The following is a 14,346-nucleotide window of genomic DNA, read 5'->3' on the forward strand; positions in this document are numbered from 1 at the left end:
TAGTACTTCCGAACCCTACCTGTGGCTCAGAGACTGAGGTGCCGCGCTTCATGGACGTAACAGAAGGGATGGAGGGTTGAGAGAGGGATAGAGGAAGAGAAAGATGGACGGAGAATGTGTTGATAAGTGGAGGGATTTAACCAACAGTTGCCGGGTAATCTGGTTTGTCCTGCCTATTGTCTTCGTGCTCTCCTTTTTTTCTCATTTTCGTAATCTCCCCTTTTCACAATTGATGTTGATCCTTCCTAATCCTTTGTGCCGGTAGGTTTGTCTTTGAGTTGCCATGATATAACGTCACCAAATACTTGTTGTTGCATTCTATCATGACAAGATGGGGAAGCGTGAAGAGCCGTTGAAAGAAGGGAGTGGGAGAGAAGACGATGAGAGAGAGAGAGAACTAAAAGAGAGATAGAGAGGGCCTCAGAGTCACTGTCGTCATAACAGCAACGCAATTTCCCATCTCCATGGCAGTGTTTTGACAGGCTTTCTAATGCCAAACAAGCCAGTTTCCCACGGTAACTGGTGGTAGCGTCCCAGTGGTGTCATGGAGACGGTGTCGTACCGACCGTTTTGGTTGGCGTGTGGACGCGGTAGTGCCACCTTTCGCCGCAGGACCGCGTCAAAGATGGGACGTCACGTTGACCGACGGAACAGGGGAGAGAGGAAGAGAACGGGGCAAAGACCCGATGAGATATAAGGCGTGATGAATGGAGAGAGGGATGGAGTGGCAGGGAGAGAGTTAGAGGAAGAGAGGGAAGGAGAGGTGGCCTAGAACGGAAGGGCAGGGCGATTGACAGTAGTCAGTTTATAGCACACTGACCGCAGCGCCCTGCTCTATACTCTAAAAACCTCCATCACAGCGTGTGTGTGTTATTTAACCGGGTAGGCCAGTTGAGAACAGGTTCTCATTTGCAACTGCGACCTGGCCAAGATAAAGCACAAGCAGTGCAACACAGACAACAACACAGAGTTACACATGGAGTAAACAATAAACAAGCCAATAACACAATAAACACGTCAATAAACACAGTAGGGAAAAACAGTGTGTGCAAAAGGCATGAGGAGGTAGGTAATAAATAGGCCATAGGAGCAAAACGGCAAAACGCATGAAAGTGCTGTTTGAATGAATGCGTACGAGCCTGCTGCTGCCTACCATCGCTCAGTCAGACTGCTCTATCAAATATCAAATCATAGACTTAATTATGACATAATAACACACAGAAATACGAGCCTTTGGTCATTAATATGGTCGAATCCGGAAGATAACATTTAGAAAACAAAACGTTTATTCTTTCAGTGAAACACGGAACCGTTCATAATTTTTTCTAACGGGTGGCATCCCTAAGTCTAAATATTGCTGTTACATTGTACAACCTTCAATGATATGTTATAATTATGTACAATTCTGGCAAATTAATTACGGTCTTTGTCAGGAATAAATGGACTTCACACAGTTCGCAACGAGCCAGGCGGCTCAAACTGCTGCATATACCCTGACTCTGTTGCACCGGAACGCAAGAGAAGTTACACAATTTCCCTAATTATAAGAAATGTATGTTAGCAGGCAATATTAACTAAATATGCAGGTTTAAAAATATATACTTGTGTATTGATTTTAAAGGCATTGATATTTATGGTTAGGTTTGGTGCAACTACAGTGCTAAATCATCACCCGTTTGGCAAAGTAGGCTGTGATTCGATGAGAAATTAACAGGCACCTTATCGATTATATGCAACGCAGGAAACGCTAGATAAACTAGTAACATCATCAACCATGTGTAGTTAACTAGTGATTATGTGAAGATTGATTGTTTTTTATAAGTTTAATGCTAGCTAGCAACTTACCTTGGCTTCTTGCTGCCCTCACGTAACAGGTAGTCAGCCTGCCACGCAGGCTCCTCGTGGAGTGCAATGTAAGGCAGGTGGGTAGAGCATTGGACTAGTAACCGGAAGGTTACAAAAACGAATCCCTGAGCTGACAAGGTTAAAATCTGTCGTTCTGCCCCTGAAAAAGGCAGTTATCCCACCGTTCCTAGGCTGTCATTAAAAATAAGAATGTGTTGTTAACTGACTTGCCTAGTTAAATAAAGGCGTAAAAAAAAAAAATATCGGCCAAATCGGTGTCCAAAAATACCGATTTCCGATTGTCATGAAACTTGAAATCGGCCCTAATTAATCGGCCATTCCGATTAATCGGTCGACCTCTAGTGTGTGCGTGTGTGTGTGCGCATGTGGGTGTGTGTGTTTGTGCATGTGTGTTCCTCTGTCTCAGGGTGTATCCATGTTTTCCACGTGTGTGCATGTAAAGTGCGAGACTTCATGTAGCAGCATAAATGCCTCTGAGTGTGTGTTAGCATTTGGAGCGTGTGTAATGTCATCTGTAGGGTGTGGGTCTGTTTGTGTGTGTAATGTAATCTGTAGGGTGTGCTGTGTGTCATGGTCGAGGGTGTTGCACCAGAGGGTGTCTACCCCCATAAGTCTCTGCTCTCCACTGTCTCACTGTCAGTCATAGACACAATGAGAGACACTCACGCCACATCACTCTGACACATATCTGGCCAACTGTCGTTTGATCTTACCGCCGCCACAAAGACGTGTGTGTGTGTGTGTCTCTGATTCTGGGTGTCCTCTTGTTGTACAGTCACATCAAATCAAAACATGGAACTCACTCTGGCCTACAGCTCATTTCCTCCCCTTCTATTTCTCCCTCCTCCCCTCCTCTGTTTTGGCCCTCTGGGCTGTGTGTGGGAGATCTGTGCACTCCCGTAGGGGTGAGGGGTGGGTAGACTGGGTGTAGGGGGCTTGTAGGGGTGCGTTTGGGGCATAACATAGTTGACATGTGCCTGGTGATGAAGTATGCCACATGGCTGCCTGACTGACTAATAGGGATGTGGTAAGGCAGCTCTGATGCCCCTTGTCAACCCCTAAACAGCAGAGGTCAGAGGGCACTGGCAACTGGCGAGGGACCTTTCCCATCCAGGGCTTAGATGACCTGAAGTATGTATCAACATGTTTATATATATTGAGTGCATACACATGGACATACACATGGACATACACACACACACACACACACACACACACACACACACACACACACACACACACACACACACACACACACACACACACACACACACACAGTCTTGTACAACTAAAATTGTGGTGACACACAATTCAGTCACATTCCAAATCCAATTTTCCCAAACCCCTAACCCTAACCCACACTTTTACCCTAACCCACACTTTTACCCTAACCCTAACCCACACTTTTACCCTAACCCACACTTTTACCCTAACCCTTCTCCTAACCCTAACCCTTCTTCTAACCCTAACCCTTCTCCTAACCCTAACCCTTCTGCTAACCCTAACCCTTCTCCTAACCCTAACCCTTCTGCTAACCCTAACCCACACTTTTACCCTAACCCTAACCCTTCTCCTACCCCTAACCCTTCTCCTAACCCTAACCCTAACCCTAACCCTAACCCACACTTTTACCCTAACCCTAACCCTAGCTCTTAACCCTTACCCTAAACCTAACCCTAGCTCCTAACCCTAACCCTTCTCCTAACCCTTACCCTAAATCTAACCCTAGCTCTTAACCCTTACCCTAAACCTAACCCTAGCTCCTAACCCTAACCCTAACCCTTCTCCTAACTCTTACCCTAAATCTAACCCTAGCTCTTAACCCTTACCCTAAACCTACCCCTAGCTCCTAATCCTAACCCTTACCCTAACCCATACTGTTACCCTAACCCTAACCCTTACCCTAACCCTAGCTCCTAACCCTAACCCTTACCCTAACCCTAGCTCGTAACCCTAAAACTAACCCCTAGCCCCTAACCCTAACCCTTAATGTAATTCTTACCCTAACACTAATTCTAACTAATTCTAAGAAAATGTCCCCAGTTGGTCAAATTTTTGTTTGTTTAACATGTTAAAACACGCACACACACACACACTCGCACACGCACGCACACACACACACTCGCACACGCACACACACACACACACACACACCACACACACACACACACACACACACACACACACACACACACACACACACACACACACACATACAGCAGTGTTCTGCCAGCTCACCTTGTAATCCCTCAGACAAATTACATCTCCTCCTCCTCCTCTCTCCCTCTCTTCCCCCGCTCCCACTTTCCTTCCAGTTGGATTTGGATAAAGACAGCTTTTCCTTTTCTCCTCTATTCTTCCTTCTTTTGGCTAAAGAGGGATTTACCCGGGGGAGATTACACTCACACTCTGCAGCAGAGGGAATCCCATTTGAGGAAAAACGTCTCCAGCCCCCCCCCCCCCCCCCCCCCCCCAATCTACAGCCATCCATCCCTCTCTCCCTCCTTCCCTGTCTCTGTGCTTCAAGCGAAAAAAAAGAGATTGAGAGGGTAATCCCGTCCTGGGATGGTGGGTCAGAGAGACAGAGATATACCATCTCTCCCTCGCCCACCTTTCACTCTTTCTCACTCCCCCTCTTCTCTCTCTCTCTCTCTCTCTTCTCCCACTCCTCTTTCCTCCCCTATCCTCGCTCCGTTCCTCTATCCCCTCTCTCCGTTCCATGTTCTCCCCCCATATCCCTCCCATCCCCTCCCTCCCTCATGTCCTTCTTTCGTCCTCTTTCTCTGTGGTTCTCTGGCCCTCTCAAACACCGAGCAGGTCAAGGAGCTTCAGCGGTCGTGTGGTTTGGGGTTAGAGTTAAGCCCTGCATGGTCCGTCAGTGCCGGGAAAGACTGTGTGATTGACCTCTTACTAGGTACTGTGAAGGACCGTGTTGGTGTGGGTGTGCGGTGTGTTTAGGACTGTGGGGCGTTGGCCCGAGTGAACCTAGAGAGTGATCAGGTATCATAACCTCTGTCTATCCTCTATGATCTTCTGATTCCTGATACTGTGTGTGAATCAGTAGCAGGTGAAACCCCCTTTGAGTTATTATCCCGGTACCTGACACGGGTTTTATTAGCAGTTCAACCAGGTGCATGTGGACAAAGGTGTTAAGAGTAAAGAGAAATGCTCACGGGTAAATCCCGATGCTTCCAAACATTGAATGGCTTGCTTCACCAGTGACTTTCGTCATGGTATAAGTAGACCCTTTCAATCATTTGAGGCATCAAGGTGTGACCGGTGTGCTGGTGTTCGTCTTCTTCTTCTATTTCGTGGGTTCCACTCGAACTGTTTAGTCCCTGTTTGAGCCGTTCACATTGTTGAACCTTTGGAGCGGTGCCTGAAAAGAGTGGCGATGGGTGTGTGTGTCTTTAACCGTGAACCACAGACAAGGCAGCGTTCAATAATTCAACAAGGAAGCCATGATACTCAGTCTGCCCCTGAACCACAGACATACACACACACACACACACACACACAGGTGGGGCTAGATTCACTTCGAAATTGGACGTCAATCCATGTCCCCGAAGACGTCTGGAGATGCCTTAAAAGAAAAAGAGCTGTAAGCTCTGGCTCTTAGGGTCGTGTGTTCACTCGTTTTTAATTGTTTGGTTTTGAGCCCATCTCAAACTTGAGACCGTAACCATTCAGAATGGCTTCCTAAACTTCCCCATCCAGAACCTTGAAGCTGCAGTATGTAACTTGTTGTCTTGTTTCCTCTATGCTCCAAATTAGCAGGCCGACGTGAGGTCAGATATCCAGGAAGACGTGTGGACTGTCCTGGTGTTAATACAGTACATCACGTTGTTTCCATTGCACTGATGAAGTCACATGAAGGGTTTATTGGGAGACAAAGGGAGATCAAATCAAATCAAATGTATTTATATAGCCCTTCTTACATCAGCTGATGTCTCAAAGTGCTGTACAGAAAGCCCAGCCTCAAACCCCCAAAACAGCAAGTGATTGCAGGTGTAGAAGCACGGTGGCTAGGAAAAACTCCCTAGAAAGGCCAGAACCTAGGAAGAAAACCTAGAGAGGAACCAGGCTATGAGGGGTGGCCAGTCCTCTTCTGGCTGTGCCGGGTCAAATAATAGTTATCACAGTGAACAGGTCAGGGTTCCATAGCCGCAGGCAGAACAGTTGAAACTGGAGCAGCAGCACGGCCAGGTGGACTGGGGACAGCAGGAGTCATCATGCCAGGTAGTCCTGAGGCATGGTCCTAGGGCTCAGGTCCTCTCGAGAGAGAGAAAGAAAGAAAGAGAGAATTAGAGAGAGCATACTTAAATTCACACAGGACACCGGATAAGACAGGAGAAGTACTCCAGATATAACAAACTGACCCCAGCCCTTCGACACAAACTACTGCAGCATAAATACTGGAGGCTGAGACAGGAGGGATCAGGAGACTCTCTGTGGCCCCATCCGATGATACCCCCGGACAGGGCCACACAGGCAGGATATAACCCCACCCATAAACAGGAATACAAGTTAGTCCCTGTCATCTTTTCTAAGGAAAACACGAGTACTGAATTTATGTCCCACAGACCGAATCCAAAAAACGACTAACAACAATGTCACCAAGTGGAGTATTTTTTCTAATGGGGACCCAAATGAACAACAAAGTACGTGGAAAGTGGTCATCTGTTATGTAAACACATGCTTGGTAATACATGAGTAGAACAGAGCAGTGGTGAAATGATAGCAGTTGTGTGTTTTAAGGCGCACGAGTCTTTGGATTTAGCAGTCTGTGAATTTGGACCTGTCTCTGGTTGTACTGCAGTACTAGAAATGGGCACACGTCACACACTCTCACACATTCTCACACACACACACACACACACACACACACACACACACACACACACACACACACACACACACACACACACACACACACACCACACACACACACACACACACACACACACACACAGGCATGCACACACACAGACATACACACACACACACACACATATACACAAACACACACACACACACACACAGACACACACACACACACCACACACCACAGGCATGCACACACACACACATACACACACAAACACACACACACATACACACACAACACACCACACATAGGCATGCACACACACACACACACACACACACACACATAGGCATGCACACACACACCACACACACTCATACAAACTCCCACAAAGCCATACACACAATGGGCATGCTACTGGCTGTCAGTGTGCGATGAATGGCTTTCTGTTTATTCCGCTCAGTGAGGGAATTCAGTGTGTGTGCAGTGTGTGTGTGAGAATAATGATAGTGTTCTGTGGTTACCTATGAGTGTATGTTGATGTGCAGGCAAGGCAGTACAAACTCATTGTGTTTCCACAATAGTGTGTTTTACTTGTTCACAAGTGTTTGTATGTGTACGTATCCTTCACCAGTCAGGCCTCTTTTGGTCTGGGTCCTGTAGGGTACTCCCTCTTCTCTCTCTTCTGTCTCTCTCCCTGTCTCTCTCTACCCCCACCCCTAATACACCCCCACACCTTCCTGCTATCTGTCTCTCTCCCTGTCTCTCTCTACCCCCCACCCCTAATACACCCCACCCTTCCTGCTATCTGTCCTCTCTCCCTGTCTCTCTCCTGTCCTCCTGTCTCTCTCTACTCTCTCTCTCTCTTCTACACCCCACCCTAATAACACCCCAACCACCCCACCTTCCTGCCTGCTATCTGTCTCTCTCCCTGTCTCTCTCCCTGTCTCTCTCCCTGTCTCTCTCCCTGTCTCTCTCTACCCCCCACCCTAATACACCACTACACCTTCCTGCTATCTGTCTCTCTCCCTGTCTCTCTCTACTACCCCCCCCCCTAATACACTCCAACACCTTCCTGCTATCTGTCTCTCTCCCTGTCTCTCTCCCTCTCTGTCTCTCTCCCTGTCTCTCTACCTCCTACCCCCACACCCCCTAATACACATACACCCCTACACCTTCCTGCTATCTGTCTCTCTCCCCTGTCTCTCTCCCTGTCTCTCTCCCTGTCTCTCTCCCTGTTTCTCTACTCTACCCCCCACCCCTAATAACACCCCAACACCTTCCTGCTATCTGTCTCTCCCCTGTGTCTCTCTCTACCCCCCACCCCTAATACACCCCCAACACCTTCCTGCTATCTGTCTCCCCCTGTCTCTCTCTACCCCCCACCCCGACCCGAATACACCCCAACACCTTCCTGCTATCTGTCTCTCTCCCTGTCTCTCTACCCCCCCACCCCTAATACACCCAAACACCCCAACACCTTCCTGCTATCTGTCTCTCTCCCTGTCCTCTCTCTAACCCCCACCCCTAATACACTACACCACCAATACCTTCCTGCTATCTGTCTCTCGTCCCTGTCTCTCTCTACCCCCCCACCCCACACCCAAATACACCCCAACACCTTCCTGCTATCTGTCTCTCTCCCTGTCTCTCTAACCCCCACCCCTATAATACACCCCAACAACCTTCCTGCTATCGTTCTGTCCTGTCTCTCTCCCTGTCTCTCCACCCCCTCTAACTACCCCCCCCACCCATACACCCCACAACCTTCCTGCTATACTTCTGTCTGTCTGCCTCTCCCCTGTCTCTCTCTACCCTACCCCCCACCCCCATACACACCCCAAACCTTCCTGCTATCCTCTGTCTGTCTGTCTCTCTCCCTGTCTCTCTCTGTCCTCTCTCACCCCCCACCCCCAATACACCCCAACACCTTCCTGCTATCCTTCTGTCTGTCTCCTCCCGGTCTCTCTACCCTCACCCCCAATACACCCCAACACCTTCCTGCTATCCTTCTGTCTGTCTCTCTCTACCTGTCTCTCTCTACCCTCTCACCCCCACCCCAATACACCCCAACACCTTCCTGCTATACTTCTGTCTGTCTGTCTCTCTGTCTGTCTCTCTCTCTCTACCCCCACCCCTAATACACCCCACAAACTTCCTGCTATACGTCTGTCTGTCTGTCTCTCTACCTCTCTCTCTCTACCCTCTACTCCCCCCCCCCAACACCCCCCCAATACACCCCACAACCTTCCTGCTATCCTTCTGTCTGTCTGTATCTCTCCCCTCTCTCTCTCTATCCCCAGCCCTAATACAACCCCAACACCTTCCTGCTATCTGTCTCTCTCCCTGTCTCTCTCTCTCCTCCCACCACCTATATACACCCCAACACCTTCCTGCTATACTTCTGTCTGTCTCTCCCTGTCTCTCTCTACCCCTCAAACCCCAACCCTAATACACCCCAACAACCTTCTGTCTCTCTCTGTCTCTCTCTGTGTCTTTCCCGTTCTCTACCTCTATACCCCCACCCCTAATACACCACCAACACCCTTCTGTCTCTCTTCTCTGTCTCTATCTCTCTCTCTCTGTGTCTCTCTCTGTGTCTCTCTCTGTGTGCCACCAGCAGTGGTTAATGGGGAGGGACCTGTCAGCTCACTCAATGCATCTAATGTTTTCCAGTGCCGGAGGACAATGCACAAACACACGCACACACACACACACACCACACACACACACACACACACACACACCACACACACACCACACACACACACACACACACCACACACACACACACACACACACACACACACACACACACACACACACACACACACACACACACACACACACACACCACACACACACACACACACACACTGAGTTCTGACACAGACAGCCTGACACACACAGCACGCTCCCCTCTCCCTCTCCACTCTGTCACCGCTCTGGTCACACATTCCCTCCTCTCTTCCTCCCTCCCTCGCTCTCTCCTCTCTCCCACTGAGTCACCTCTTTCTTTTCTTCTCTCCCCCCTCCTCTCTCCCTCGCTCTATTTCCATCTCATTGTCTATGGAATATTTAAAAGCTGTGATGTCAATGCTACCAGATATGAATGCTGTTATTGAACAACCACATATTTTGGTGTACCGGTGAAGATTGGTGATAATGAAAACCTCCATGTTTATTTCTGCACACGGAAATCCGACAACCAAAGAGAGAGAGGGAGGAACAAGGACAGGAAAAAATAGATATATAAACAGTGGCTTGTTGAGACAGAGAAATACCCTCATTCTGCCTAGTCCCCCCCCCCCCCCCCTCTCGTTCCTCTCCCTCCTCTCTCACTTCCTCCACCACGGTCTGTCGCTCTGATGAATATCACCCAAGCATATCAGAGATGCACAGGAATCTCTCTCTCCCCCGCTCTCCCTCCCTTTCCCTGTTTCTGTGTATGTGCCTTGCCGTTTCTCATTAATTAATGAAAACGGGGTTAGCTTCAGTTCCTAGCCCATTAATCTCAGCAGCCAGCCTACTGCAGAGATGGGAATAAGAGAGAGACAGAGAGAGAGAGAAAGAGAGAGAGAGAGAGAGAGAGAGACTCAACTCATAAGATGGCCTCCTCATTCTCCTCATGCAGCACAGTGTACAGACCAACCTAACCCATGGGCCTCTCCTGTCCTCTAGATGTCTATAGCGTCTTCTAAATCAACCCGTGATCTCCTGACACTGTACTAAGACTCTGATATAGTGCACTATATCTGATGCCCTGGACCAAGTCCACAGAACGCTGGATTAAGGACAAGCCCCACCTGTTCCTACAGAGAGCACACACATGCGCGCATGCACACCCGGGCACAAAAAACACACACTGATGACCTTGTCGTGTGACCCTTCTACCCAGGCCGCCATCTCCGTCAATCTCCATCCCCATTAGGTGGGCAGGGCCAAGGTGAGGGGGTGGGGTGGGGGGGGGGGGGAGGAGGGGGTAATGAGACGTAGGTGTTGGTGTGCAGTGAACAGAGAGAGAGGGGGGGGACGTGGAGGGGGGGGGGGGGGTTCATGGTCTCTGAGTATGCAATGTTAATGCCATTCACTCTTGGGGAATCAATCCTTCTCTCTCACGCGTACACACCCACACACACAAACACACACGTACCCAACTGGCACAGCTAGCCACACACTGGCACAGCCAGACACACACTGGCACAGCTAGACCACACTGGCACAGCTAGACCACACTGCAGTATTTGCCTTTTCTTTTGCGCTTTGCTGATGCTTTGTGAAATCCTTTTCCCTGAGAGTGGGCTTTTATGAGGGTGAACATGGGTGTGGCCGTGAGTGTGCAGTTGGTTTAATATTGTGGTCTTTGCTTGTGTATCTCTCTCTCTCCTCTCTCTCCTCTCTCTCTCTCTCTCCTCTCTGTCCCCTCTATCCTCTCTCTCTTCTCGCAATCTCGCTCTCGTTCTAACTCTCAATCTCTCAATCTCTCTCACAGGACGGGTAGCCTACTCTCATCAAGATGTCTTTAAAACCTTGAATAGGGGTTAAATTTTTGGAAATGACACTCTCTATTGTTTTATATTTTTTACATTTTGTCAGGAAATGCAGCTCCATCTCAGTTCTGCTGTGTGCAGTGGTTGCACAGCCTTTCCTCTACAGGGAGCCAGGTTCTGCTGTGGTGCAGTGGTTGCACAGCCTTTCTCTCTACAGGAGGCCAGGTTCTGCTGTGGTGCAGTGTTGCACAGCCTTTCCTCTACAGGGAGCCAGGTTCTGCTGTTGTGCAGTGGTTGCACAGCATTTCCTCTACAGGGAGCCAGGTTTTCCTGTGTCTTCCCTTCCCAATGGCAAGGCTGTCTCACTGAGCCTGTACTTTGTTAAGGTTTTGATCAGTAACCATGGTCAAATATTAGCCACGGGGTACTGTCGATTTAGGGCCAGATAGCACTGCATTTTGCTTTGTGTTTGTGCTTGTGTTTTCCCAATAAGCATATAGTTTTGTTTTGACTGTGTTGTAATTGGTTTATCCTGATTGATTGGATGTTCTGGTCCAGAGGCATCAGTATATTAGTAGAACAGGCTTGTGAACTCAGCCTCAGGACAGCTGGATGAGGGACTATTTTCTTTGCTCAGCTCTTGGCATTGCAGGGCTTGGTAAATGACATGAGAGGGGGTCACCTGTATTTTAGATGTTTACAAAATTAATTGCTCTTTTTGAGTATTTACTATTAGTATATTGGCCTATTCTGCCCTGCATGCATTGTTTGTAGTTTTCCTCTGGACATGTAGGAGAATCTTACAGAATTCTGCATGCAGGTTTTCAATGGGTGTTTGTCCCATTTGATGAAATCTTGTTTTGCAAGTGGACCCCACACCTCGCTGCATAATGCAATTGGTTCAATGACATATCAATTAGTTTTAGCCAAATTTTATATGTATTTCAATTGAATTAGCTTTTTAATGGCGTAGAATGCCCTGCGTGCTTTCTCTCACAGTTCATTCACTGCCTCATTAAGGTGTCCAGTTGAGCTTGTTTTTAAACTAAGTAATTGTAGTGTGTGCATTATTCTATATATTTTGTACCAATTGAGAACTTTGGTCTNACGAGCCTTTGGTCATTAATATGTCGAATCCGGAGATAACATTTAGAAAACAAAACGTTTATTCTTTCAGTGAAACACGGAACCGTTCATAATTTTTTAACAGGGTGGCATCCCTAAGTCTAAATATGCTGTTACATTGTACAACCTTCATGCATTGTATAATTATTACAATTCTGTCTGATTCTGGGCAAATTAATTACGGTCTTTGTCATGAATAAATGGACTTCACACAGTTTCGCAACGAGCCAGGCGGCTCAAACTGCTGCATATACCCTGACTCTGTTGCACCGGAACGCCAGAGAAGTTTACAACAATTTCTTTCCCTAATTATAAGAAATGTATGTTAGCAGGCAATATTAACTAAATATGCAGGTTTAAAAAATATATACTTGTGTATTGATTTTAAAGGCATTGATATTATGGTTAGGTTTGTGGTGCAACTACAGTGCTAAATCATCACCCTTTTGGCAAAGTAGGCTGTGATTCGATGAGAAATTAAACAGGCACCTTATCGATTAATCAACGCAGGAAACGCTAGATAAACTAGTAACATCATCAAACCATTGTAGTTAACTAGTGATTATGTGAAGATTGATTGTTTTTTATAGTTAATGCTAGCTAGCAACTTACCTTGGCTTCTTGCTTTCGCCCTCACGTAACAGGTAGTCAGCCTGCCACGCAGGCTCCTCGTGGAGTGCAATGTAAGGCAGGTGGGTAGAGCATTGGACTAGTAACCGGAAGGTTACAAACACGATCCCTGAGCTGACAAGGTTAAAATCTGTCGTTCTGGCCCTGAAAAGGCAGTTATCCCACCGTTCCTAGCTGTCATTAAAATAAGAATGTGTTGTTAACTGTACTTGCCTAGTTAAATAAAGGCGTAAAAAAAAAAATATCGGCCAAATCGGTGTCCAAAAATACCGATTTCCGATTGTCATGAAACTTGAAATCGGCCCTAATTAATCGGCCATTCCGATTAATCGTCGACCTCTAGTGTGTGCGTGTGTGTGTGCGCATGTGGGTGTGTGTGTTTGTGCATGTGTGTTCCTCTGTCTCAGGGTGTATCCATGTTTTCCACGTGTGTGCATGTAAGAGTGCGAGACTTCATGTAGCAGCATAAATGCCTCTGAGTGTGTGTTAGCATTTGGAGCGTGTGTAATGTCATCTGTAGGGTGTGGGTCTGTTGTGTGTGTAATGTAATCTGTAGGGTGTGCTGTGTGTCATGGTCGAGGGTGTTGCACCAGAGGGTGTCTACCCCCATAAGTCCTCTGCTCTCCACTGTCTCACTGTCAGTCATAGACACAATGAGAGACACTCACGCCACATCACTCTGACACATATCTGGCCAACTGTCGTTTGATCTTACCGCCGCCACAAAGACGTGTGTGTGTGTGTGTCTCTGATTCTGGGTGTCCTCTTGTTGTAGCAGTCACATCAAATCAAAAACATGGAACTCACTCTGGCCTACAGCTCATTTCCTCCCCGTCTATTTCTCCCTCCTCCCCTCCTCTGTTTTGGCCCTCTGGGGCTGTGTGTGGGAGATCTGTGCACTCCCGTAGGGGTGAGGGGTGGGTTAGACTGGGTGTAGGGGGCTTGTAGGGGTGCGTTTGGGGCAATAACATAGTTGACATGTGCCTGGTGATGAAGTATGCCACATGGCTGCCTGACTGACTAATAGGGATGTGGTAAGGCAGCTCTGATGCCCCTTGTCAACCCCTAAACAGCAGAGGTCAGAGGGCACTGGCAACTGGCGAGGGACCTTTCCCATCCAGGGCTTAGATGACCTGAAGTATGTATCAACATGTTTATATATATTGAGTGCATACACATGGACATACACATGGACATACACACACACCACACACACACACACACACACCACACACACACACACACACACACACACACACACACACACACACACACACACACACACAGTCTTGTACAACTAAAATTGTGGTGACACACAATTCAGTCACATTCCAAATCCAATTTTCCCAAACCCCTAACCCTAACCCACACTTTTACCCTAACCCACACTTTTACCCTAACCCTAAC

At 47.8% G+C, this 14,346-nt stretch overlaps 1 protein-coding gene across 1 annotated transcript in view; it reads left to right on the forward strand.

Moving 5' to 3' along the window:
- The window catches only part of LOC116354707 (Down syndrome cell adhesion molecule-like protein 1 homolog), a 178,526-nt gene that overhangs the window by 75,381 nt on the left and 88,799 nt on the right, over positions 1–14,346 (forward strand). The window lies entirely within an intron of this gene.

Source organism: Oncorhynchus kisutch, linkage group LG18, assembly GCF_002021735.2.
Source record: "Oncorhynchus kisutch isolate 150728-3 linkage group LG18, Okis_V2, whole genome shotgun sequence".
NCBI lineage: Eukaryota > Metazoa > Chordata > Actinopteri > Salmoniformes > Salmonidae > Oncorhynchus > Oncorhynchus kisutch.